Here is a 26,953-nt window from a genome sequence, read left to right as displayed (position 1 = left end):
ACAATATCTTTGTATTGAAAAGTAAGATTCCAGCTATTCCTCCAAAAAACATGTATTTTATGTCATTCCATTTGAATATTTAAGTCATCTTTTATACTTTTAAAGAAACTGCAATATTTGTATTTCTACCCCTGATAATCTCATCCAGAGGTGATGGAGGGACGGAGAAACAGCTGGAGGAAAGAAAATGGATGCTGACATTCTTCTGTTGTTGTTCTGTGTAATATTCTTCTTTTTCAATTCTCAAAATGTTCAAAGTCTGTTATAAAGTGAAAAATAAACATATTTCAAACATGAAATCATCCTTTTGTCTACAAAAAATATAAACCAAACAGTAATACAAATGATTATTCTGAACCAAAATGACAAAAATGGCAAAAAACAAAACAAAAAAAACCCATTGATTTTGACCCACTAATGGAAGGTCCAATCACTGGAGCATCTGAGGGGTTAATAATGTGTTATATTTTATCTGTTTGTATTTGTGTGTATCTACAAGTATTAAAATGTGGTGGAGGAGAAAGTATAAAGTTCATATTTACACAAATCTTACGCAATGGACAAATAAAATATGCTATACTAATACTTGAAATATGTATCGAGAGGTATATAATGTGAGTGAAGTAAAGGGAAGTGTAAACATTAAGCTGCTGGAATATTACCCTTTTGTTCTCTTTTCTTTTTTTACAGGATACATGTTGTGTTTGCATCTGCCAGCCAGTATGTTTCAGGGTTTTAAAAAGATCCCTTCCCCTCCATTCACAGATCAAACACAAAGGGCATAATCTGAGTGGAATCAGAGGTAATAAGTGCTCTGATGGAGGGACGTCCAGTTTCTCAGAAGGAAGAGGTTGACCTTATTTTAGCCGACCGCTCAGCTGACATGTCCAGTGATGTTGGCAGTCATCAGGCCTGAATAAAAGTGCCTGTGAAATTGCTGCATTTTTCCCTCCTCTACAAAGGTTGTTTGGAGTTATCGGTCATCTGCTGGGTAAATTAGTCTCATTATTCTCATGGCAGTGCATGACTATCAGTCAGCCAGGCAGACCGCCTTTATCTGATGACCAGCCTGGAGAGACAGCGTTCTGCTGAATCCTGGTGAATAATAAGAGGCACAAAGAAACACAACCAGGTACCGGTTCATTATCCAGCAGCCAAGTATTATCTTTAACGTACACAAGATACACTTTGGTATTTAAAAAAATATTGATGCAAACAAAAAACTGCATTTATAATTTATTCTGAGCAGTGAAGGAAATGTAAAGAACGAGTCATTAAAATGTAAATTATTAAATGTTCATTCTTGACCATTGTTCTTGTTCAGGGTTCCTCAAACATATCAGTAAAAACGTTCACTGTGAACCTGTTCTGTTTGGGGTTCTTCAGGATTTCCCAGAATCAAAATCATGATGAACACAAAGAACACAGTCCAATGTTTTTGCACTTTATCAGTTATTTTACTGAGAGCATCTGGCTGCTGGTAAAAATGCTAATTCAGAAAGTAAATCCAAAACAATGAACTAAAGGAGGCTAAAAAGACCTGACATGAACTGCAGACATGGTTGATGGTTATAGTGTCAGGCCTCATGAAGCTCACATTCTGATCATCAGCGTCCAGTTGTTTCCAGTCCAGACTGAGCTCTCAAACATGCCTGTTTAACACAGAACACAAGCTGAACTCAGCACCAAGTGTTTGCAGCAGCATCTTTTAGTATTTCTGAAAGCTTTCTGAAAACACAACCATGGACTGGGTTTTAGAAATGAGGGTCAGTGCACGGAAATGAGACTGAAAAAAGAAAATAAGGACAACACAGAATTTGAAAAGAAACTGTCTGACTTATTGGACATAAAATCTCAGGAAAAGGGATTACAGTGAGACGTGTGTGTGTGTGTGTGTGTGTGTGTGTGTGTGTGTGTGTGTGTGTGTGTGTGTGTGTGTGTGTGTGTGTGCGTGTGTGTGTGTGTGTGTTAACGATGACAGCGTATCACTGCACAGCTGATTCTAGTGGCTAGCCTCCAGTAGAGGGACAGTGTGACTCTGACAGTGAATAATCCAGGATGTCTGCCGGCACTCCTGAGAGTCTGAATTTTTCATTAGCAGATTTTACAGCACTTCACTCAACATGTGCTGAGGCATGTATTAGTAATGGTGTCTTTACATGCACACTGGTCCCTGTTATAGCTTAATCTGGTTCAGTCAGATACAAAGATAATTACATGCTGAGTTGTATTTTCTTACATTTTAGGTCTGCATCACAAGACATTCACAAAAATATAATGTGTATATTTCCTGTATTTAATCTGGTATAATGCCCACAGAGGGAGGCTGTCGGTGTAAATCTGTTGTTGAAGATCTGGATATCATTTTGACACTCATTTACCTGAACATTAATAAAATACTGAGGTTTTTAACTAACTGCAGCCCTCTGGACGTGTGGTCAACCTGCATTATTTCACTAAAACCTGATGGTTCATTTCATTCAGTGCTGCTTGGACACATAACTGAAACTAGCAGTGATTCTTTATGTTGTGGATCAGCGGGTCACATCTCTCCAAGCCACGCCGTCAGGGTTTTACTGGAGGACAGTGGGGTAATTTAACAGCTGTCATTCAGGAAGCAGCCCTCTGCATTTGGGGTTGTTAGATGACTTTTTAGAAAGGCCTGGATTAGGTGTCTTCAGGATATGGTTGGAAATGCATGAAATATTGGACCTTCAGTTATTTTGTTGAACTCTTCTTTCTCTTGAACAACTTAAATCAACACTGCTGGTCAAAAGTTTTAGAACCACCCTACACATGGGGGGGTTGGTGGTAGGTGGGGTTGGTGGGTGGTGGGGAGGGGGTGGGGGGTGGGGTGCCCTGGATCTTGGGCTGCGGCGGGGGCGCCGGCCCATGCCGGGTGGCCGTCTGGGGTGGCTGGTTCCCCTGGCGATGTTGACCCTCTGCCTGGGGGGGCGGGGGTTGCCTCTTTGGCGCCTGGGGCCCGGGGTCCTGTGTTGGGTCCGCCCTGGGCCTCCGGCCCCTGGCGGGGTCGGCAGCCGCCGATCTTGGTCGCCTGGGGCCCGGCCCTGCTGGGCGCTGGAGGTCCTGGCCGGGTTCTCCCTCTGCCCCCTTCCGGGCCGATCCGTGGTCGTCCTCGTGGTTTGGTGGCTCGGATCTCTGCTCTGGGATTGCTGCCGGCTCGCCTGGGTCTTGTGGGCTCTCGGGCCCGCTTCTGGCCTTCACGGAGGTCAGAGGTCATAGTTGCATGATCACAGTCACAATTGCACCGTACTCTGCATGTGAACATAGCAACCATGTTGTCTTGGGGGGTGTTAAGTTTGTCCTGGTGCCAAAATATCAAAAGACATGTTTCCTCAGTTTGTGTGTTTCACATAGATGATTTGAATAATTACTAGCTGTGTTTCGTAACAAAACCCATTGGATGCGTTCCGGTGTGTCTTTGTTAAGGTGTACTAGCTTGTTATCTGTTGTGTCGGTTTCAATTGAAAGATAATTGTATTCTTGCACTTTTCCTTTTCTCTTCACTATCCCCTCTTGTTGTTGTTTTTTTCTCCTTTTCTCGTTTCTTTCTTCCTGCCTTTCCCCTGTCAGGTCCAGCAAATTTATGTATATTTAACTAATCAACAAGTATTCAATCTAAATAAATTACTGTACAGTATCAAGGGGAGTCTTATACTTACGAACTCCCCTTGGAAAAGCAAACTTGTATGGCACAATGCAGCAGCCAGATCCTCATTCTGCCTGCTCTGTTGCCGGACAGGACACAAAAAAAAAAAAAAAAAAAAAGAACCACCCTACATTCAAGTAGTTCAAGTCCAGTGAAGAGCCTTAAATAGTACAAAGGTAAGTGGTGAACTGCCAGAGACCCAAAGCCACAACAGAATCAGAAGCTTGGTGATAGGAGCTCACAGGACAACAGCTTCAATCAGCTTCATAATGATCGTAGTAGGAAGTCTCAGTTTAACTGTGAAGAGAAGACTTGGAGCTGCAGGTTTGACAAATGGAGTTGCAGCAGAAAGCCGTTGTTAAGACGTAAGAATCAGAAAAAGAGGCTTCCTGGACCATGAAACAACACCAATGGACTACTGAAGACTGGAAGAAGGTATTATGGACTGACGGATCTAAATCTGAAGTCTGTGGTTCATCAGCAGGATTTTTGTAGCCGTCCAGTAGGAGAAAGGACGGTTCCTCAGTGTGGAACATCAACTGTCAAACATGGAGGAGGAAGTGTGATGGTCTGGGGCTGTTCTGCTGGATCCAGGGTCGGTTCTTGTACAGAGTGAGAGGAACCCTGAACCTAAACATCTACCACAGCATTCTGCAGCTCCATGCAGAACCCTCTGGTATGTTCTAGTTGGTCAGAGGTTCATCCTACAGCAGATAATGACCCAGAACATCAGTCCAAGCTCTGCAGAACTACCTTAGGAACAAAGAACCAGATGGTTGAAAACATGGAGTGGCAGCACAGTCTCCAGACTTAAACCCCATGGAGCTGGTTTGGATGAAATGGACAGAAGAGTGAAAGCAAAGAACCTACAAGAACCACACATTTATGGGAACTTCTGCTGCAGATCTGGAAGAACTTTCTGAACAATGTTTGATTTCCACTGTGGAATGAATGAGTGTGTTCAGCTGATATATCTGCCAAAGGTGCTACTCTGATGAGTCAGAAGTTTAGAATACATTTTAGTTTCGAAAGTGATTTTTTTAACTTAATTTGTCTATTTGTTCTATGCTTTCATTTCAGAGTACAATGAGACATTAACATCCAGAATTTCCAATGAAAAATTGAAATAATTGGGGTGTTCTAAAACTTTTGACTGGTTTAATGTTTCATACAAGGAAATCAAGAATTTTAGCCACAGGTTTTCATCTGTTTTGGGTTTTCTGAAGTCAGTGCAGGGTCAGTACAACACAGATTATTAAGGGGTGTCTAGATGAGAAATTTGAATCAATGTTTGATTATCTGACATCAAACATGGCTTCATAGCTATTATTAATATAAGAATTATTGAAAACATTGCAGCATACCTGCTGTTCATTCTGTGTGCTGGAAAACAACAATAAATACTTTGAATGAATTCCAGCCTGATAATATGAATAATGCTCTAACTGACTTCACAGTCACACATTTTGTTTAACAGACGTCATCAGAGCTGACTTAAACTACACAAGGGCAGACATTCATGTTCAGCAATAACTCTGGGTGTCATTTAATCAGGATGTATGCATGTGGCAGCAGAAGCAGAAGGAGAAAGAATGAGCTACCAGTGGATCCCAGTGCTGCACTCATACATTTCCATGACAATAAGGATAACACGGCAGCTCATCCAAGCACCTGCAGACAGGCTCTGAAGTACCTGCTCGATGAAAACAACAACATCCCAGACATCAGTTCAGATGCGTTTGTGAGCCACAGATACCAAGACCTAGAAACAAAACCCCTTCACTGAGTGTACCCAGACGGAAAGCTGTAAAAGACACCTGGTTAATAACCTCAGCCTGCAGACTAACAAACACACAGAGATGCCTTTAGGACATAAGGTTCAGGTCATCAGAAGCTATCTACGGGTCATCTTACATGGACCAAGAACCTTCAGCTACGTGGTGTCACTGTGCTGACCTGTGATACTTTAGCAGTAAACAGAGGCCAACCTGAAGCATCCCTTCAGCTAAACCAGTCCAAACATGTGAGGCTCACAGTCATGTTTCCTGTGCTGTGCTGCTTCAGTGTATCTGCTCTCACACAGATGAACATGGATGAAACAGGAAGAGGCCATTAGTGAGAGTGGAGCCACTGCTGGGTGTGACAGCGATCATCTGGACTGCTTTCATTTACCTTCCTGACCAGCCTCATGTCTTCAGACTGATGACAGATACAGCAAAGACCAAACAGAGCTCTGCATGCTGACACTGATTACTGAGATGATGTTTACTACAGTTAAACAGTCATCATGTTACAAACTCTGCATTTTACAGTCGAGGCGGGTTCAGTTCAACGAAATGGAGCATTTTAGGACCACCCTGTTTCCAAGCTGCCAAAGAATAAATGCTTCAGTTGTCAGAATGTCAGACAGGAGGTCTAATGGTGCTTTGTGATCAACTATTAGTGAATGCAAACAACATCCAGACAAAATGCAAAGATCCAGACTTCCTCCTTAATCGTTCTGTGCTTCCATCTCCTTATAAGTGATGATCCTGTACTACTGGTCCATCAGCACACAGACTCTGTGTGTCGGGCCGTTTAATCTCTGGGTAATGCAACGATTTTCCACTCTGGTGAACAATTCCATTCTATTGTTTTAATAATTATTTAAAAATGATTATGAAATATTGTATTATATTATATGTATATGATGAGACAGTTGTTCTGAAATTCACTTTTATAGATATTTGAAGACTGTTAGCATTTTCTTTCCCCTTCAGAAAACCAAACGTGAACATTGAATCCCTTCCACGTGCTAATCACGGATAAACTGATCCTGATGAAGCAGAGAACTCCTTGTTAGTTTAACAACAGCGACATGAGGAGGAGGTTAAAGCTCTGAAGACTGTAGTTGATTTGAGCAGCCATCGCCTATTAAATCACAGCACATATTCATATAGCATATATACAGCATATATTCTATACCTTTAATCAAAACAGAACATCTGGAACATGCTGGGAACTAAAGGTAACAGATATTCATTTTGCATTGTTTGATCCTCCTGTTATGTTGCAGGTAAAATTGATCCCTTTTAAAGTAAAAAAAAAATCTTCTGAAAATTTTTGAAAGTATTTTTTTGGAATGTAATCAACATATGAAATGAAAATGGTTCATCTTACACATTAGCAAACCCACCCCGGACAGAAGAAGTGTTTTGTGTTAATTTATCAACTGATGTATGAGGTCAGAAGTACATAATCTGACACCAATGTTACAAGATTAACAAACATTCTTTAATTGGATTCTTCCTGACTTTGAACGGCTTTTTGTTAAAGATCCAAATGGTAAACAGGAAAGAGTAATGCAGTGTTCAGTGTTGTGTGGAAATTAGATCAAAAATATTAACCTGTGAAATAAAGCATTCTCAAACATCTATTTACCTGTCAAGCATTTCTGGCTGGATCATTCCTCTGTTCAGTACCAGCACACTGTAATGGGGTTATGGTCTGGTTCTTTGTGTCTGATGTTAAAATACGCTGACACTGGCATCAAATCAAAATGAAAAAATATATATATAAAAATTGATGACATGTAAAAATATTGGGTTTTACATATAGGTATTTCCAATAGTTATTAAAACAGTTTTAACATGCATTTTTTAAAATGAAAAATTAGTGAATTCTCCTCACTGATCTGTGAGAGGTAAAGAGCATCACTGCACTGAATACTGATAGAAATGGTTAAAAATTGAGTCAATAATGAGATATAAACTGTGATTATTGGGATATTTTGGTTTCTGACACTTTTGGATAATTAACATGATCCATTTCTCCTGAGAGAAATGAACAACACAGACTGTGGGTATGTTTAAGATGGAATAGAATAGAATAGAATAGAATAGAATAGAATAGAATAGAATAGAATAGAATAGAATAGAATAGAATAGAATAGAATAGGTCTTTATTATTACTGCTACTATAAACTATGAAAATCTGTTTGGAAGTCTGTATTAGCAACATTAAAAGATAAATTAATGTAATGTCCTAGGTGTATATACTACGAGACTATACACACACACAAAGACATATATATATATATATATATATATATATATATATATATATATATATATATATATATATAATACTGAAGATAAACACTTTTTGTTTACAACATAATTCCACATGTCCACATTAATCCACAATATATAAAATAAATAATTTAAGCAAAATATTTAATAATGAGTGGTAGTGGTAACTGTGTGTATAGACAGATAGACAGATAGATAGATAGATAGATAGATAGATAGATAGATAGATAGATAGATAGATAGATAGATAGATAGATAGATAGATAGATAGATATGGTGCAGTTATTATAATCAATAGAAATTTGTAAAATAACTGCTTTACAATTATTAGGATTATTATTTCATGATGTATTTATTTATATTTTTGTCATGTGTGGCTATTTGTTATAATTCATCATTGTCGATCTTTACCTTATAGAAAATCATACAGAAACAGTGTTTGTTTGTTTTGTTTTTAAGCCTTGCTAGGCATCTGAATATCTCTCATTCCTCCCAGCTGTCCAGACAGATTTCCTGCACCAACAAACATGTTAAACCGTGAGATTCATTATCTAACCTCAGCAGAGCTTCTTCTTCTCCTGCCTCAGGGTGAGATCTGTTCCCTCTGAGCTTCTTATCAGACACATTTTAAATGAAAGAAGGCAGCCAATCAGCGCTGCCCAGCTCTGACATCACACAGGTTCCTCCTTACAAATGTCCAGTCTGCGGCATCACAAATTAAGAATACATAAACATACTTCAATTTCCCTCTGGATTAATGAAGTATCTATCTATCTATCTATCTATCTATCTATCTATCTATCTATCTATCTATCATTCGTATGCATGACTGACATTATGGAGCAATGTGTGATTAGAGTTGATTAGTCTGGAGTTATTTCATTAAATACTGACTTTTAACAGTTAAACGGTTCAAATGTGTCTTTCATGCTTTCTATATTTATTTTTTTTCTGTCATTATTTAAAAACTTTGAATTGACTGTCTTATAATTAATATCAAACCGAGGTTTATATTCTACTCGGTGACACTTTTTTTTGTCTGTTTGGTGTTTCTTTTGTCGTGTAATTTTGTGCAGGGTGGTGGAGTGTTACAGACTCCTGTCATGATGTAGGCATCATTTTCACATTTAATATACTGCTTCAGTCTCCACTTTCTTTATTCTGGATTTAATTTATTTGTCATTGCTCACAATCCCTGTCAAAAATAATAATTGTTTTAAAACATAAAAATCGAAACTGAAATTGGAAGAAATGGCTTAATAACCTTTCCAAAACGTAAATAATGGATATGGAACACTGGTTTGGATAAATTAGGTCTAAAACGTGAAATAAACAGTGAAACAACTATAACAGGATATTAAAATCGTCAGTACTGAAAAAAATACTGTTCAAAATCTCAGTTTTCTGCAGCTAAAATAAACCTGAAACAACAGATCGGGCCTTCAGAGATGAACAGCAGCTGACTGGTTCATCTGATGGACTCTGGTCCTCCTGCTTCACACACAAATAAACACTGTCCACTCATGTTTGCGCACGCACACTGGTCCTGGCATCGTTTTCAGTGTGCGTGTGTGTGTGTGTGTGTGTGTGTGTGTGTGTGTGTGTGTGTGTGTGTGTGTGTGTGTGTGTGTGTGTGTGTGTGTGTGTGTGTTTTGTTGCAGAGTGGGGAGCGTCAGGGGTTAAAAGGCTAAACGGCGTGGATCATTGTTCTCAGTGAAAGGCTCTTTGACGAACCCCACAGGGACGAGTCCACATCCACCCGCGACAAAAGGCAGCAGCACTCCGGATCCTATTAACACACACACGGACTGGAGGGCGTGCGAGCGTGCGTGCGTGTGTGTGAGTGTGTGTAAATGCAAATAGCAGCATCTCCACCGGCAGGCCTCTTGTGTTTAAATGGATGCCGGTGATTTTACAGCAGGTGCTCTGATCGCGCACTCGCTGCGTAAAAACGCAGTGAGGCTGTCCAGACGCAGCTACAAAATGTCCTCCACAGCTCAGAGATAACATCGCAAAGGATATGCTGCAGTTTTTTTTTCTTTCTGTCAGCGTGAGGCCTTGTGAATGTGGCGCGCACACGCGGACGGACTGACTGGTTCCGTCTCACCGTGGATTCAGAGAAGTGCCATTTTCTCCCGCTGCTGCAGTGGTACGTTCCAAAAGCGTTTGACCAGGACATGCATGCTGACAGAGGAGAGAGAGAGAGGGAGGGATGTTCCACCTCATCCACTCCCACTCATGCGTCTCATGGAGCAGCTCTTCCTCCTCTCTCTTCATCACATCGCAAACACTTCAAGTCATCCACGAACCTCAGTGGGAAACACGCCAACCCTCCACAGACCTCCATTTTATCCCCGATTCACGCGTCTGGGCTCAGATCCTCCACTGAGCATCACTCCGTTCAAACCCATTTTCCTACAGTAAAGTCTCCGTGGAGCTGCTGAGATGTTTGTGGATGAACAACACACAGGGATGTCTGGGCTTTTTTTTTAACTGCAGTGACTCAGATATCTCACATTTCTAACGATCACATTCAGGCAAAAATCATAAAAAGCTTTAAAAGAACCAAAGTCAGAGCATCTGCACAGACAAAAAAAAAAAGAACGTAAAAATGAATTTATCATCAGGATCAGGGTCAGTAACTAGATATAGATTTAAGTGATTATCAGGTGTGTCTCTTTAATGGGAGATTTTTTTAAAAAAAGATCGAAAATCTTTATTTTTTAAAAACTGCACAGGGGACTTTGTCCTTATTTTCAGTGCACCGCATTAAAAAAATGAACAAGGTTTATCAGTAACACTGCACGAAGTGACTTCTTAATAAAAACCAAGCAGCTGATTTCAATAAATTAAAAACTAAATTCTCTTTTTATTCCGTTTTGCTGAATTAACACTGCATAGATCATTCTAATATTTATCTGCTCGGTTTAAATCCACAGGAATGAAGACAGGCCGGTGGAAGGCGTGGAGACGGAACCCGGGAGGATGCGTGATAGTGGCTGGGGGGTGAGGAGGGGGAGGCTGAGCGTGTTGGTGTTATTTTGGCGCGGGTTCGGTGCAGCGTGGGCACCGTGTTGTTCTCCAGCTACTCAGCAGGCAGGACACGCCTTCTCTGGGCTCCGTGGTTCTGCTGCAGCACCCTTCACAGCATTACATCACCCCGTTAGAGAGCACCCAGCACCCCACAAACACCTCACACACACGGCGCAGATCTGCCCACACACACCTCACACACACACACCAGCACTGATGACATCCACGAATGATCGTAGGAGCGCTAAAATACTGCACATGCACGCAGCAGCTAAAGCCTGGATACACACCTCTCCATCACTTCAATCTGCACACACACTCCAGCACGAACACACCCACAAACAGCTCCTTTTCCCCACCACCACCACCAGCAGTAGCAGTTTATATAACATCCAACATCTCCGCCTCTCTTATGGTTTTCTCCACTTTTGTCTTTAGGACTTTTGTATTTGATTTATTGTGAGTTTTCGTCGTTTGATTTGCACATCTAGAACATGTCACTGCTGTGGATTTTAAATCTGGATGCAGATGATACCATTGCAAAAAATAATAATTATTAATTAAAATTGAAAAAAGGAGGCCAGCTTCTGTTTTATTTCCATTTAAATTTATTATTTCTATCAGAAATGCAGCAGCGTTTAGAAATAGAGGATATTTTAGGCCCCGCATCGTCACACAGATTCCACCTCCAAATATAAGAAACCAAAAAGTGAAAAACACGTCCTGGATGCAGAGAAAAAGGAGAAAACTGAAGAAAAGAGCATTCTCCAAAATCCTGCGTAATATTTGCCTCTCCCCGCCCAGAGGGATTAGCGTTACCTTGAGAGCCCTTGGCTTTTGCGCCTGATTTGTCAGCGCAGTTAATCGGCTGCCAACCAGGAAAAAAAGGGACAGCCAAATTACCCAAAACAGCCTCCATCCTACCCCCAACAGCCCCAACCCAGACCGACATCAGAGAGAAACCAGACGGAGAATAAAGTGGCAGGAGCAGAAAAGGCGCAGCGGCGTGGAGCTGATAGATGAGACTTTACAGATATTAGATCATCTTCTGAGGGGCTGTCGATGATCACCACACATTTACAGTCACATTTATTCTATTTCATTTCCAGCAATGCAGCAAAGACACATTAATGAGAATGAAGGTTGAAAAAAACGTTCGATGGAAACAGAAAATAAAACGCTCTCTTCCTACAGACTTGGATGCTGGAAATCGTCCTCCTGAGCAGTTGGAGGAGCAGGTGATGAACACCTTTAGGCCCTTTGCGGGGAAAACAGACGCATTCTGAGGCTGGGTCACGCCCATTCTCCAGCTCCTTTTGGAAAAATCCTGATTAGGAATTCCCCCTGCATAAACGCACCAGACCCGTCTAATCCTATTAACTCTTCAAACCCGACACTTCCGAATATGAGCTGCGGCGGGGGAAAAAAATCTAATAGTCAGCCTCTGAATTTGTAGCATTTTGGAGTCCTGTGCATGATTAAAAGTGGAGCTGGAGGAGGAGGAAGGAGGCTGAAGGCAGACAGCAGCTCGAGGCCTGGACTCCTGGATTCTGATTTTGCGGCAGCTCGTTTGTTTGGCGCACCGCAGAAGGCCTCGTGTTTTCCTCCCGTGAAAAACACCAAATTAAATGGACCTCCTGCATTCGTAGCAGCGTAAATTACAAACTGTGTAAACAAATAAATAAATAAATGCATCTCTATTAAAATTCCTGTCAGGAATTGAAGCCTGACCCAGCAGCAGGCCCAGACTGGCTGCTGAATGCGGATGATAAAGAAGAGAGAAATACAATAAAGTTGCTGTTAACGAGAGCTGCGGTTTTCTAGGAGCACAACGAACCTCCTGCTGATCGTCAGGACGCCATTTGATCCACAAGGGAACCGAAATAATCCAAATCATCATAATCCCTCCTCAGAAATTGACATTTCCCCTTAGAAATATTCATTCCAATGTCGAACTAAAACGTCAACACGTCAGGGTTTTTTTTCATTGTTTTCAGCTAATTTTAATATTAAAATATAATATTTGGAAGCTTGTTTTTTTGTTGTAATGTCAGAGCTTTTAAGGACTGCTGAAAACGATGCTGCTGGCTGGAATAATGTGTTGATGTGTGGAGCAGCAGCTGGTGGAGGAGCAGACATGGAGGATGATGGAGGAATGTGCTGCTGCTGCTGTCCATCCCCGCTAACAGAAGGTCATGTATCAAACTGTACGCCGCGCTCCAATTACATCAAAATATGCATCCATATTTAAAGAGTGGATTCGGCTTGTTTGCGGCGCGCAGAGGGGCGTGCGCGCCGTCACAGCGCATTTCTTTGACATTTTAACATGAAGCTGCGGAGAGAACAATGCGTGGATACCGGATACCTGGCGTCCACCTAATTTATTATTCATCATCCTAAAAGCAGCTGAAGGAAGCCCTGCAGGCTCGGGTTTGCAGCTTTTTATGTCTGAAATAAACGCGGGTTTATTTGCAAAATATAGGAAAATAAAATAGAGATTCATTTGGTAACCATGAAGGCAGAGACCTGAGTAATTCTACACCCGTCTGTCAGAGTCTCTGTTTCTCTGGGAGAATTTAGAGGCCAGCATGGCAGAAATTCTCCTTTTGATTCTCTCCTACGTCGTTGCTCCTTCAAGGAGACTCACACCTGCTTCGGTGAGCACAAACTGGAAAAACTCCGGGAAAAGTGGCGAGTCCCGCGATACCTGTCCGCCAGGAGTGGAAACTCGAGCCTCCTCAGACTCACATTTGTCCTGAACACGCTCCTATTTGTGCCCCACGACATGACACGCAGCACGAACAGGTTGGAGTGAAAACACGACGCTACTGACCTGATCAAACACACCAGCAACAGTATCCAACTGCTAAAATCCAGCCGTAAAGTCCACGGAGCCGCAGTTTTTAAATCCAGGTTCCTGTAACAGCAGCGGGGTCTCCGGTTCGGCGGGGCGGCTGTGGAGCGGCGGGGCGGGAGCACCGGGCGGTACCGGGCGGGTTTATCTCCTCACAGGTGCGTCGAGCGCGGTGCATCAGACGCACAAAAGCCGCTGTTTGCTCGGTGCGACTCTCAGGCTGCAGGCAGAGACACGCGCACACACACTCAAACGTGCACACGCGCGCCACCCGGGTCCGCCCTCTACTCAGCACCAGCACACGCCATTTAAAGGCGCACTGACTAATAAGCGGGGCCGACGCACGCACACGCCTCTACTTCAGTGCGCTTTAGGCTCTTGTTGAATAAAAGGAGCCTCTTGGTTTGATTTGCGCGTGGCAGAGGTTCTTCAGCTGGATCCACAGACTGGATCCAATCCGCACGTCTGTAGAAAAACATCATGTCTGTAGAAAAACATCATGTCTGAAGAAAAACATCATGTCTGCAGAGAAGCATCATGTCTGTAAAAAACACCATGTCTGTAGAAAAATATGATGTCTGCAGAAAAGCATCACGTCTGAAGAAGAACACTGTCTGCTGCAGCTGCTCTCAGTCAGAGCTGTGATGTGTGTTTAATGGAGATGACATTTCACAGGTAAGCTCAGTGAAGAACAGTAGGAGGACTTCATAGCTCTGCTGTCTGATTGTTTCCAGTTTCCAGTCAGCTTGCTTCTCCAAACATCCAAACATCCACAAGTTGATGTCAGGGAAGGTGTGGAGAAAAATCACGAAGCACTTCATTTTTAATCAAACTGACAACACTCTTCTTTTTAAAAGCAACATTTCTTCCTGGATGTTAGGTGTCACCATCATGTGGGCCGGTCTAATCCAGGTTTATGAGGTGTAAGCCAGTCATCAGCAGGTTCCTCTGAGGCAGACTTCACTTTAAGCAGCAGGAGCACACGGCTGCTGTCCAAGGTGCTGAAACGTCTCTGCTGGCTTACAGGCTTCACTTTCTCTTCATCTTTCACAGCGGTTGTTCCACTTCCCTCTGTTGTTCACATAAATCAGGTTAAGAACGAAGCACCAAGCAGCAGTGTGTAAATTCCTAGCATCTCTCAGATGATCCTCGTGGCATTCCTTGCTGCTAAGCCAAAACATACAGTCTGTAAGAACGTTCAGCTTTTCATGGTGAATGTCAGATTCACGTCAGAGCAACAAGTCACCTGAAAAATGAAAACTTGAAACTCATTGAAACCATGAAATCTCCCACTTTTATCCATGTGCTAACATAACTGCACAAGGGTTTTCTAATCATCAATGAGCCTTTCCACACCATTAGCTAACACAATGTAGCATTAGAACACAGGAGAGATTATTGCTGGAAATTTATTAATTGTATATGAAAGTGTGCAATGACAATAAAGTTCTTTTTATTTCATTTAATTTTTAATTTTCATTTCAAATGTTCCTCTGTACCTCTATGGAGATATTCCATTAAAAATCAGCCATTTCCACCTAAAATAGTCATTTACCACATTAACAATGTCTACACTGAATTTATCATTCACTTAATGTTATCTTTATTTAAAAAAAAAAAAAAGCTGTTAAGGACATTTCAAAGGGACCCCAACCTCTGAACAGTTCTTCCCTGTTCTACTTCCAGGTCTCTTTGAGCCTCAGTACTCCGTTGACCATCCCACCGTCGAGGCTGTGCAGTTGGAAGACTTTTGTAGGAGGCTCTGGAGTAGTCCTCCTCTTTCACTTGAAAGTTTCTCCTCCAGTGAAAGAAGAATGACAAGACGTTCTTGTTCTGAATGGCTTTTTGTTCTTCTTACCAGTCTTAATATTTTTAATTTTACAGATATTTTTACTTGGAACAGCCTGGAACAGATGCTGCCCTGTTTCTAGTGTTTTATATTTAGTAATATTACAGACTTGTATCCTGCTTTCTGTCTTGCTTTTTTACATATTTGTTGCTGTTGCATCTCTTATGGCAGCAAAAACAATCCATTTTTCAAGTCAACATATTCTTCTTCCTTCTTCCAAAGCCTGGGTCTGGTTGCTCAGAAATTTAATCTGGATCAGAATGATCTGGATTTGGAAATTCAATGTCTTTTAATCCAGGATTAGGTAGTCTATGCGTTGGGTTTTCAAGGCAATGCTAGATTGGATCACCCTGATGCAGAGACAAACTTTGAAAGATTACCAAATGTGGATTATTGGAGCTCTATGGACAAAATGTCAGAGTGCAGAACAAAGAACAGTTAGAACAGACAGCCAGGTTTACCTCAAGGGTTTCTGTGTAAAGAGGCATAAAACAGCACAATTAAACAGCAGATCTCCCTTTAAATTTAAATTTCTTTTAAACGATCTGACCTCATCTGACCTACAATCATTACAAACCAACAAATATGCATCATTCACAAACACATTCTGGACACTTGTCTCAGGGCTTTGGTTTGGTTGGAGTCACACTGACTTGTTCCTCTGCTCTTCATCTCTCTTGGGTTTTCCTTTAATAAGTGATTTCCAGGCATTATCATCCTTGTTAGATACCGACAGCTGTTTGGCTGGATTATTTTATGGACATTTTTTTTGCAACATTACAGCACAGAGAGGCTTAATGGGAGCCGAATGTCTATTTTATTAACTTTATCATTTTAACATTATAATAAATCAAGTGTAAAATATAAGAAAGTGTGTATATATTATATAAAACAAATGTGTTATGTATCATTTTTGTTTTTGAATCCAGTCTTCCACTGGGATCAGGGTAATCCTGTTTTTTTTTTATTATTATTATTCCAGGTCTCCCCATCACTGAGATCCAGATGAGCTAATCTGATTCCACAATTCTTTTTGCTTTCTTTTTGAATCACTCATGTTTAAGATTTGATCCAATCTGATATCCACAATCAGATCAGGTTACTAGTGAAAAACTGGGATCTGATGAGGAGTGGACTATAAAGGTCCACGTCTTTGTAACAGAGCTCAGCAGGTTTTTGGTTTTTTTCATTTTTAAACTCTTATACTCAAGTGACGCTCATTTGAAATAACTTTACCTGAAGCTTCTTCACACAGCTCTTCCTGGAGACGTAGATTTCTGCAGTAACATTCACTAACACGACATTACTGTGTTTTAGGGTTTGGTTAAGTTTAGACAATTCAAATAGCCCAGAAAAAGATCCCCACTGACCATGACCGCAAACAGGAGCTTCTTATATGAACCCTTAGATGCATCAGTGGGTCCAAAATGACCCAGAGACGTAGTTTTCTTACAATATCTTGGTAATGAAAATTTTTTTTATCATTTACGTCTCCAGCTGTTCCTCAAAAATGCTTTTTTATGTATCAATCCATTTCATTTTGTAACTTTTCTTTTGAAAATTTAAAGAAAGTGTAATATTTGTATCACTACTACAGGCTCTTTATCACTGATAATCTCATCCAGAGGTGATGGAGGGACGGAGAGCAGCAACAGCTGGAAGAAAAGAAAATGGATGCTTTTCATTTTTTGTTACTGTTTCTGTTTCTTCTTTTTCAAGCATCAAAATGTTCAAAATGTGTTATAAAGTGAAAAAAAAAATATTTCAAACAAGAAATCATTCTTGTCTGGACAAACATATAATACAAACAAAATAGAAATGATTATTCTGGACCAAAATGACTAAAATGGCATAAAAACACATTGATTCTTCTACGGGTTATTTTTGACCCACTTGTAGAAGAGTGTAGAGTCTAAGCAGTTGTTCATCTAAGGGTTAAAGTCAAGCATTTTGTATCACCAATAATCCAGCCCAACTTCCTGTAAAAGAGGTTTTTCAGTCCAATAGAATGAGACAGCAGTTTAAAAGAGAGGAGACCTGCACAGAGCACATTATTTTACAACATACTATTATTAGGATAAACAACAAAATTCCTCAGGAATAAAATGCAAGGCAATAAAATAATACAAAAACATATTAGTGCTGTAAATCTGGTGTTATTTTGTTGTTCATCCTGTGAGTCCAATCCAGGGAATTTAGCAGAATCAACCCTTGACTGATGTGAGTGTTGGAACAGATGATGTGATCATGCGGTACAACGTCCTGCTTCCTCCACCTCACCTCCCTCCCTCCTTCACATTACACCTCCTTTCAGTAACACACCTGTTGTCACCTGGGATAAAGTTACTGTGAGTCAGAAAACACATGCTCCTTACTGTACTGTACTGAAACCAGAGCTAATTACACCTGAGAACAAACTAAACACTGTGCAGCATGTTCTACACTTCAAATCACATTTTATATCCTCCTTTTTCTTAATTATTTTTTTAAAATGTCTCCCTTTTTGTTTCCAATGTTCTATAATCCACAATGGTTTGAGATTGTGTGAACAGCTCACAGCTTTTTGTCCCTTTAAGGCTGATCCTGGCAGTTTTTTCAAATGCATTTATCTGAAGAAGGGACCTCTTGTGGTTGTAAGGAAGAAGTAGCATGATGTCATTATGTCATCACAAAGATCTTAATAAACAGACGATGGATCAACACCCACAAGTGACTTTGGTGAAGAAGACTGTGGTTTATAATCCCCTCTCCTACCAACAGCCTGTCTTTTAAATATAACAGCAGCCTCTCTCTAATATTACCCTAATAGTTAATGCTTAATCCATCATCCATACACATCTTAATCCTCATCAGGGTCACGGGGGGTGGAGTCTATCCCAGCTGACTGAGGGTGAAAGCAGGGAACACCTGGACAAGTAACAGTCTGTCACATAACAGGGCTACACATAGAGACAAACAATCACACTCACATTCACACAGACAGTTTAGAATCACCAATTAACCTCAGCATGTTTGTGGACTGTGGGAGGAAGCTGGAGAACCTGGAGAAAAGCCACACATGTACAGGAGAACATGGAGACTCCATGCAGGAAGATCCCAGGAAGGCCGGGATGTAAATCGCAGAGTGACAGAGCTAACCACTGAACCACTGTGCAGTCCACAGACACTTGGGATGATCCCAAAACAAACTCATATGTGTCATTTAGAACACATCATTGGAGGCATTTTTTAATGCTTTGCTGTTTCACACCCATCTGACTGAGATGGTTTCATATTTATGTTTGCTGGACTTTAACAAACACAAATCCCATAATAACAGCTGCTGATGTCATAACTCAACACCAGACACAAAATCAATGCGCAAGTTAGTGGGTTACTTTACGGGTTGTTTCAGATCAGTTGTAGCATCAGGACTGAATGAACCAAATGCTTTAGATACTGTGTCAGTATTTACTTCACTGTGTCAGTCACTGGACCCAGGAACCCATTATTAAATATAAATTTGTCGAAGCAAACTGTCATTCTGTGGCAGAGATTGAAGGTGTGGATGGGATAAAAACAGAAGGTGGGAGGTGTTCTTTAGAGGAAAGGAAGCTGTTTCTGGTACTTAATGGGAAGCTTGGATGAGAGGGTCAAAGATGACTCAGAGGGTTTGGATCTGGCAGGAGGAGAGAACAGGGATTTGTTGGATGCTGTGGAGGATTCTGGGTCAGTAAGCAGTTTTAATTCATCCAGGCTCTTTGTGAGAGTGAGTGGAGTGAGTTGTGGGTGGAATAGAATTGGTGGCTATATAAAGTCTTAGCTGAGCCTGTTAGCTCGAGGAAGTAAGTACTAAGGGCTAAATGATGGAGGACACTTTGTTTGAGTCAAGCTCAGGCATTGTTGTCCAAGAGATATGAACTAAACCAGGAGAAGAGTGCTGCTGTCCATGGTGGTGGACAGGCTGCTTTACTGTCATTAGCTGGGCTTTGAAAATGTTGGGACCGCTGTGATGTTAGATGTGTAGCGTCTGCAGTGAGTCCAGTGTTGGTGAGGAGCTGCTCCAGTTCACAATTGTGGTATTTCAAGAAGTAAAGTGCAGGAACAAAAACACAGGTTTGGTGTCGGGGCTGGTGGCTGACTGCAGGATCATAGTTTCTATGTGAGATAATAAAAACATATATTGGTGAAATAAACATTTGAGCTGAGTCCTTTTCTCTGGACAGCAACAATTCCCTCTTACAGGCCTTTAGCTGAGATTAGTGCAGGTAGAAAAGTACACAGTTAACAAAAGCAGTCTGTGGTTTTGGTAATTAAATCTCTGATCAGAACCTCAGTGGAGCATTCAGGGTTAGTGAAGAACTCCAGCTTCATGTAAGCAGTCAAACTGTAGTCAACTCTTTCCATTAATCTACCTTTTTCTGCTACATGTCTGTCCTCCCCTTCTGTTATCTGCATGTTACTATTTTCAAAATCCCAAAAAGATTTTGATAATGTGATAAGGTAGGTCTGTTTGGTTCTTTTTTTAATTAGCCATTTAAATAACAATACTTGCCTTAGTTTGTACAAATAGTCCTCCAAAGGTATTCTCCCTGTCAGTATTTTTATAGGAACACTACTGCTATTTCCTGAATATAAGCTACAAGACAACTGTGACTGATTTAATTTATAAAACAAAAACAAAAACAAAAAAAAACAAGCCTCTCTTGTAGTCGGATGAAGATGAGTTGCAGTCAGACCATCGTCCAGCTCTGATTCAGTGCTGTGGAGAAAAGTCAGTTTGGGATCAAGGTTTAGTCTGCATGGCTCTTTGATGGTGTAGGGAAACATTAATGTCAAGCAAGTTTTTAGCACGGGGCTGATATTAGCGCTGAAAAGCAGGGATCCATTTACCACAAGAAGACCAACAATCCACAGGAGAATCTGAAAGATACTTCACAGCATAACTGCACAAATACATAGAGACAGAGGCTTCTAAGATACTGATCCACAGGTCTGGTAATCCACACTGATGACTGGTGTCCTGGTCCTTTGGTGGAAATTCAGATCAGGAAAGTTATTGTTCTTGCTTCAGTTCTCCCTTAAAGTGATGTACAGTGCCGTGAAAAAGTATTTGCCCCCTTCTCAAATTCTTATTTTTTGAATATTTCCCCCATTTGAATGTTTAAGATCATCAAACAAATGTAACTATCAGACAAAGATAACCAAAATAAGCACAAAATGCAGTTTTTCAATGATTTTATTTATTAAGGAAAAAAAAAATCTCTTCAAAGCTCCCTGCCCCTGTGTGAAAAAGTAATTGCCCTCTAAACCTAAGAACCGATTGGGCCGCCCTCAGGAGCAACAACTGAAAACAAGCGTTGTCTAGAACTAACAATGAGTCTTTCACATCTCTGTGGAGATGTTCTGGTCCACTCCTCTTTACGGAACTGCTTTAATTCAGCATCTCTGGAATCCATGGATCCATTTCTGCCCGGTCTCTTTTTTATTGTTGTGTCATGAACTCTGACCTTCATGACTCAACATGCAGGCCTTTAGATGTTCTCCTGGGTTCCTTTGTGACGTCCTGGATGAGTCGTCTCTGTGCTCTTGGGGTAATTTTGGTCGATGGTCCACTCCTAGGAAGGTTCTCCACTGTTCCATATTTCTCCATTTGTGGATAATATCTCTCACTGTGGTTGCTCTGGAACCCTTTCCAGACTGATGGATGTCAATGACTTCCTCATCTGTTCTTGGGTTTCTTTGGATCATTTTGTTGCAGCTTTCTGAGATCTTCTGGCTGACTTCATTGAGTCAGACAGGTTCTATTGAAGTGATTTCTGGACTGAACACGTCTGGAGGTCATCAGGTTTGGGTGTGGTTGGTGAAACCGAACTCGCTTTCAAAAAAATGTGATTAATTCACAGTTAATTCTTGATTTAACAAGGGGGGCAATTACTTTTCCACACAGGATCAGGTAGTGTTGATTCTTTTTTTTCCCTTAATAAATAACATCATCATTTAAAAACTGTATTTGGTGTTTACTTTGGCTATCTTATTCTAATATTTAAATTTGTTTGATGATCTTAAACATTAGAGAGGGGAAAATATGCACAAAAAAATTAAGAATTCAAGAAGGGGGCAAATACTTTTCACTTCACTTTAATTACCTCCGCCAAGGAGGTTATGTGACACCCGGCGTTTGTGTGTGTGTCCGTCCGTCCGTCCGTCCGTCCGTCCGTCTGTCTGTTAGCAAGATAATTCAAAAACGCCTGGGCAGATTCAGATAAAATTTTTAAAGGATGTAGACTATGGTAAGAGGAAGAGCCGATTTAATTTTGGTGGCAATCCAGAAAGAATTCTGGATTCTGGATCACTTTGAATTTTTTAGTATGTTTTAGTATGTGGTCCAAAATATGACAAAAAAAACATCATAGGTTAGTATGTCGTCCAACAAATTGGAGCAAGGTGTCCAGATAGCTCAACTGGTTAAGAAGGTGATTCGTAAAAAGAACTGTGTCAGAGATGCAGGTTTCATTCCAGCTCATGATCCTTTACTGCATGGGTTTCCTGTTTTCCTCTCTATCCTTGGCGGAGGTCTGCACTCTCTGAGTGCTTTTCTAGTTCATGACTGGCACCAGAATGTATTCTCCAGTAGTCTCAGGTACATTTAGTATCAGATGTAACTCAGGTGTAGCCCCATCATGTTAATGTGTTAATAATAATTTAGTCTAACAGACACTGCTGCCATGAACTCAAAGTGGAAACTGCAGCATTGCTGTTTCTGAAAACTTTTTACAATACTTTAAAAAATGTGAACAAAGCTTTTTATCATGTATAACATTGTGACACAAGTGTATAAAAGGAAATGCTGTGAGAAACACCACAGCCTTTTGATTTATTTTTCAGTAACACAAACAATCATTGGGTCAGCTTTAACTGTAAGCTTTAAGATGAATCACTGAAAACTATCTCCCTTTTTTAAATTCTTCTTCTTTTGTAGATGTGTTCCAGAGGGCTGGCTCCTCTGGTTGTCCTTCCTATCTTCTACCACACACACATCTCTCCACCTCATCAATATATATCTCATATCTGCTGTGATTAGCTCATTATTTGCTCTGTCATCGTTCCAGTGAGCAGTGTCTCTTGTTATCTTCCCCGCTGATACGCCTGCTAATAAGCTTGTTGTGGCACTTCCTCTCTGCCTTGATGGCCTTTATCTCTCCTCAAACACTTCCAGGTTCCTCACTCTTCTTTCACCGGATCATTTATTAAAGCTTTGGCATGTAATCTTGTCTGCTTCACAGATAGTGTTCTGTTTAATAAGATACATAAAGTGTTTTTGGTTTTTGTTTTCGGTCTATCACAGCAACTAAAAAAATCTGTTGCATCGTGGTTTTTGAAGGCAAATTCCAAAACATATTTCAAATGAAGCTGCCAATCTTGTGTCAAGCTGTGAGGTGAGACCATCTTTTTCTACACAGGAGGATGATAGTGCAGCAAAGACCCAGCTGAAGAGAAATGGAGCTGTGGACAGATCTTTGATATGAAGCTTCCAGGATGCTCCACAGTTAACTCTGCAGAGTTACTGAGTCTACTTATGCATGCAATAGTTCCTCAGATAATGCTTTGATTGGTTATTTCAAGATAAATACTTTGAACAAGAGTGGGCGTTCTATCCAGTAGACATTATTGAAAATCCTGACAGAGATGAAACATGCTTCCATTCTGTCAGCTGCCTATTCTAAAATGATCGCTAAATGTGTTAGCAGACCCTTTAAATGAACAACAATAAAATACAGAACTAAGCTATGACTAGAATCACCAATTAACCTCAGCATGTTTTTGGACTGGGGGAGGAAGAAGACGAAAATCCTTCCAGACCCAAGTCGGGACACGAACATCTAGCTGCAAAACCACAGTGTTAACCACTGAACCACCGTGCAGCCATCAGCACACATTAGTACTCTATAATGTAAGATAAAATCTGATTTATTATTCCATTAGAGACTATCTCTTCTAGTATGGGGTCTCCATGGAAACATACTAATTAATAGTGTTTATTAGAACTCCCGTGTGCCGCTCTCTGTGTCTCTGTATTGCTTATCTTTATATTTGAGTTGATTAAAAATTGATTAAAAATGTGTGGAAATGATTCTAAAATTCTTACTACAGCCTTTGCTTGTTCACATCGATATTAGATCAAACGATACTTTCATTTTTAATAATTTTACTGTTGGAAATTAACTTCCACCAGGTTGAGAAAATCTTTCTTCTTCAGTCACAGAACTCAAACCATGCACTCAGCTAATAAAAAGCAGACGTTTAATTTTACTTGTGCACAAAATCTGTCTTGAACGTGCATCATTTTCAATTATTTTCACAGCACAATGTGTCATATTCTCTGGTTCAAAAGCCTACTACAAAACTGGTTCATATCTCTTTCTGTTTCAAAAGATCAAACATGAAACAGCTTAAAAACTACAGATCTTTGTTTTTCCTAACAAACAGGCTTCCACAGGTCAATGTTAGCTAACAGCTGTGTCTGAAAAGTCTCCCCAGGAGGTTAGAATTTTCTGCTCGTATATTTTCCTTGGACACATTCGTTGTATTCTGTGAGTCAGTTGTGTTTAAAATATTAAAACCAACTGGGTCCTTTTGAAGAGAAAGCTTCATTTGTTGCAGTGCATGCAGCGTTGTTCTGTGTCATACTGAAGCTACGGTGTGTCTCACCAAGGACACAACTTCTTATTTCTCCAGTAGCTCATCTGCATGTGTGTGGCTCAACAAAAATGGTGGTACAAATGAAAGTAAGAGGCAGTAGTGAGCTGTAACCTGACCTGTTTTTAAACAAAGTGACTTTTGATGACAGAAATTTAACTGTGAAGGAACCAACCCAGAGAGCAGTAAACCAGGTGTCTATGAGAAGTTCTCTTAGGAAACTGGAGGAAGTGAATCCAGTGAATCCAACCAGGAAGTGGTCAGTTTGTCAGAAGCAGTCAGCAGCTGGACAGAAAAAGATACAAGGATTTTCACCCCCAGACACAAAAGGAAATGCTCTCCATAACTCTCGACTCCTACTATAACTATTTGGATTTAGTCACTTTGTGTTATCATGCTTTGTTTTTTCGACATTATCTTTAAGTGTAGAATCATTCAGTTCCACTCTATAGCACAGCAGCTAGATTTCTTTCTGATTATACCATCATAACCTGTGCTGATAATGTCACATTTTTGTAAGATTTAGGAGCCTGGTCCATGACCACTTTGGCTGAATCCCCTTAGATGGTGATGTCCATGTCAGCCAGGTAGTCCAGGACATGCTGGATGTGGAGAGAACTCTGAGACTTCACTCACAGGAGAGAAGATGGTATTCCTTTTGGCTGTTAGCAGAGTGCGGTATCAAAGCAAAGTAATTTAAAGTTCACTGGAAGGAAAACGTGTTTTAGGAAAAGATCCACAAGTAACAGGGACGACAGCCGTCCTAAGAGGACTGTTAAGAAACGTTGGTGAAGAACTGATAGAGGTTCACAAGCATTGAGGCTGGTGTCAGTGCATCAAGAATCACCAAGCTCAGATGTCTTCAGGAAAGGAGCTATAACTGTCAAATTCCTAATATCAAGACTCTCCTGAACCAGAGAAAACATCAGAAGTGCCTTACCTGGGCTGGGGAGAAAAACACTGGACTGTTACTTGGTGGTCCACAGTCCCTTTTTCAGATGAAAATAAAGTTTGTATTTCATTTGGAAATCAAAGGAGGAAGAGTGGAGATGTTCAAAATCCAAGATGTTTGAAGTCCAGTCAGGAGTTTCCACAGTCTGATGATCTGAGGTGTCACTTCATCTTCTAATGTTGGTCTTCTGTGTTTATCAAGACCAAAGCCAACACTTCATCTGCTGACGAGCTTTGTGGAGATGCTGATTTTCTTTTCCAGCAGGACTTAGGACTGGACCACAGAACCAAAACTACCACCAAATGCTTCATTGACCATCACATTACTGAGCTTCACTTCCCAGTCAACTCACCTGACCTGAACCCCATTTTTCTTCTTACTATCTTCATACATCTAGACATCCTCTTGTAAATAAAGACCTGCATTCATTGACAACAGGAGACTAGAGAGACAGACTGGGGGGAGGAGAACAGCAGGTGAGGGAGGGAGGAAGGGACAAGGCCTGTCAAACTTCCAGTCTTGGCTCCTCCTCTGCTCCCTGCTTCCATATTTCTGTTTCAATCAGCTGAAGAACAGACCATGTTGAACAGTCCTGACCACGTGACTGAGTCATTTCTAAAATTATTTTACAATCTCATCACTGATGGACAAAATAAAAATAGGCCTACAATCGACTGAAAGCTGCTAAGATCAGCTATAAGGAAATTTAAATAAATGAGTGATGACTAAGGTTAGGAGAAACAAATGGTTTTATTCAAGCTCAGTCAAAAAGAACATAATCCACATGAGCTGCAAATGTATATTTATGTGTGTGACAGATGTCAAAAGTGCCTAGTTGTCTAAAGCAGCTTAAGCACCGGTTGTAAACTCATGACATAACCAGAAAACTGCACAGCAAAAAGCTGTTCATTTGAAAGGAACTGAAAGTGCGGTTTGCCTTTTTCCTGCAGACATGGAAGTCCTTCGACATGAATTAAGATCCTAAAGTGAAAGACTTCACCACTGAAATCAGGTTGCAGGTTGCACAGCAAGTCGTCTGATCGACTGATGTATATTCCATCCAAGTCTGTCCCAGCTGACTGAGGGTGAAGGTTCACCTGGACAGGTAACAGATTCATACTGAAGAATTTTTGTTTACAACATAATTCCATACGTATTATTTTATAGTTTTGATGTCTTCAGTATTGAATGTATTAAAGAATCAAATAAAACCATTGAATGAGAAGGTGGTCCAAGCTTTTGGCTGCTAGCGTGTGTTATGTGAGAATCATGAGGCAGGACTTTTACTGTTAGTATTATTTTTGGGGGTGATTGCAGTACATTACTGCAGTAAAGGGAGTGAATTCTTCCTCCAGCACTGAGTCTCCCTCAGTGGTCATTTCTTCTTTCCTCTTCAGCTCAGAATAATGCAAAGCTGTTTGTCCAGTTTGAGGAATCTAAAACTTCAGACACATTTCACTGTGTTTACAATGTTTTATTACATAAAAGTGTAATTTTATCAGTTCATTGTTTTCGATTTTGTTCCACAACATAGATAATAATAAAAGTAAAGAAAATCTTTTGAATAAGCGGGTGTATCCAAACTTTTCACTAGCATATGAGGGCTCTAATAAAACCACCCTACTAAATGCATCCCGGTAGTGTCTATTGAGCTGGTTTCTACACACTCTGATTATTTTGTCACGGCAGAGGAAAGAGAACAGAATGATCCTCACACTCCTCATTTCAAAAGCCGTTTACGTCTATCAGCTCTACAGCATTACAGCTTTCCTAACACCTGAAGAGAGCAGCCAAGATGGAGTAAAGCAGGGTTTCAGTGTGCACAAATGGACTGTTTCTCTGTGAC

At 40.6% G+C, this 26,953-nt stretch overlaps 2 protein-coding genes across 9 annotated transcripts in view; both read right to left on the bottom strand.

Moving 5' to 3' along the window:
• Positions 1-13,882, bottom strand: part of nrxn3a (neurexin 3a) — a 237,633-nt gene extending 223,751 nt beyond the window's left edge. For 4 of the 7 annotated variants that reach the window (XM_051938994.1, XM_051939027.1, XM_051939079.1 and 1 more), the window contains exon 1: positions 13,607-13,880. The gene's annotated coding sequence lies outside the window, so the exon portion shown is untranslated. Of the gene's footprint in view, positions 1-13,606 lie in introns of all 7 variants that reach the window. The other 3 variants (XM_051939156.1, XM_051939205.1, XM_051939300.1) reach the window with 1 other exon arrangement.
• adck1 (aarF domain containing kinase 1) overlaps positions 1-26,953 on the bottom strand; it is a 430,485-nt gene that overhangs the window by 248,879 nt on the left and 154,653 nt on the right. The window lies entirely within an intron of this gene.

The sequence above is a fragment of the Acanthochromis polyacanthus genome, chromosome 1 (genome assembly GCF_021347895.1).
Source record: "Acanthochromis polyacanthus isolate Apoly-LR-REF ecotype Palm Island chromosome 1, KAUST_Apoly_ChrSc, whole genome shotgun sequence".
Taxonomy (NCBI): Eukaryota; Metazoa; Chordata; class Actinopteri; family Pomacentridae; genus Acanthochromis; species Acanthochromis polyacanthus.
The sequence above is the reverse complement of the archived record's forward strand: the minus strand, read 5'-3'. Positions and strand labels throughout refer to the sequence as shown.